General features: G+C 34.0%; 1 pseudogene across 1 annotated transcript; it reads left to right on the top strand.

Annotated features, from left to right (window-relative positions):
- The first annotated feature begins 364 nt into the window (after positions 1–364).
- On the top strand, positions 365–1,603 carry LOC148202815 (nudix hydrolase 1-like; annotated as a pseudogene). Its single transcript, XR_015785240.1, has 2 exons — positions 365–561; positions 1,151–1,603. The product of XR_015785240.1 is annotated as a nudix hydrolase 1-like (transcript).

Below are 1,603 nucleotides of genomic sequence, written 5' to 3'. Positions count from 1 at the left end.
TGGTTAGTTTTTTTGAAATAGTTACCTAGAAATACTTACACAGAAACTAAAAAGAGAACACATATATGTATCTTCTGTTAAACTTCTTTAGCAAATTTTACGAGATCTACTTTTGTTAATTTTTTTTCAACTTTTTAACAGTCGTTAAACAACTATTATTATCAGAATATAGTACGTCTGAATCTAATATATTAGTCAAAAGTAAAAAACACTTTGAAACCTTTTGCATTTCTGCATTAAAATAAAATGCTTGGAGCCCAAGCAGGTCAAGTTCGGAGAAAACCAATATGCCACGTGTCGTCTAACTATTGGAGAGAATCACCTCAGCAGAACTTGAGCATTTCCCATATATAATGGAGCAAGCAACAGAGGAACACTGCAACAAGAAATTTCAATCAGAAGAAAACAAAATGGAAAACAACAACAACGGAGACCCCACGCCGGTGCCGCGGGTGGCGGTAGTTATTTTTCTCTTGAAGGGTAGATCGCTCCTCCTCGGCCGCCGCCGCTCTGCCGTCGGCAACGCCACTTACGCCCTCCCCGGCGGCCACCTCGAATTCGGTCGGTCTCTTTCTCTTCTTTTTGTTATTCTCTGTTTTTCCACTAACTGTTTCAAAATATAAATAGTATAATAGTGTTTATATGAATTATACTCAAGAGATTAGAGTGTGTGAAAATGTTAAAGAATGTGTATTATAGTTTTCATTCAGAGTGTTGCTTGTTTTGTGTTTTTACAATATTGTTTGAATTAAAACTTCAGTCAAATTATTTAGATTTTTTATCCTTAAGTTGATCTTATATGTTGTTGCTCAGACATATATATGGTGTTTTTCTATTGGATAATATTTGTTTAGAAAATAAATTTCATTATTATTTCATATTTTTTAAAATTTTAGGGCTACTCCGATTGTTGTAAAATTCTATACAAGTTTTTTTAAAATGTTATATTATCATTCTTTTTAAAATTACACTGTATCTTTTTAAGTTTTGAACAATCACTTGCACTAGAAATGTCATTGGAATAGTAAAAGGTAGAGTGCAAGTATACATTGAAAATAATATTAAGAAATGTAATTGTAATTTAGTCTGAATGTTTGTATGAAGTTTGAATAAAATGAATGTTCTGGAGAATTGATGTTAAAGTTGGCAGGGGAGAGTTTTGAAGAATGTGCAGCTAGAGAAGTAAAAGAGGAAACAGGATTGGACATAGGGAAGAGTGAGTTTTTAACAGTAACAAACAATGTGATGTTGGAGCAACCAAAAAGTGTCACTATGTTACGATTTTCATGAGATCAGTGGTGGGGGAAGAGCAAGTGCCACAGAATCTTGAGCCAAACAAGTGTGATGGTTGGGAGTGGTATGATTGGGATCATTTGCCACATCCTTTGTTTGGGCCTCTTGAGAGAATGGTCAAAGGAGGTTTTAACCCCTTTTCTTCCTAATTAAGTTTCTTAATGCTTTTTTCTGAGCTTGATTAGGTAACTATGTCTTTGGGTTAGGTTTTATCTGTTTCTTTTCATGCTTCAACTGGATTTTCTAGTTCAGTATGACATGCTTGGATTCTTGTAATTTTTCCAGCCTTCCAATTTCTTCTACTTCTTAA

This window comes from Vigna umbellata, chromosome 3 (genome assembly GCF_029865625.1).
Source record: "Vigna umbellata cultivar VRB3 chromosome 3, Vumbellata_1.0, whole genome shotgun sequence".
In the NCBI taxonomy this organism is placed as follows: Eukaryota; Viridiplantae; Streptophyta; class Magnoliopsida; order Fabales; family Fabaceae; genus Vigna; species Vigna umbellata.
Note: the sequence above shows the minus strand (reverse complement) of the source record. Positions and strands in the feature narration are given on the sequence as shown.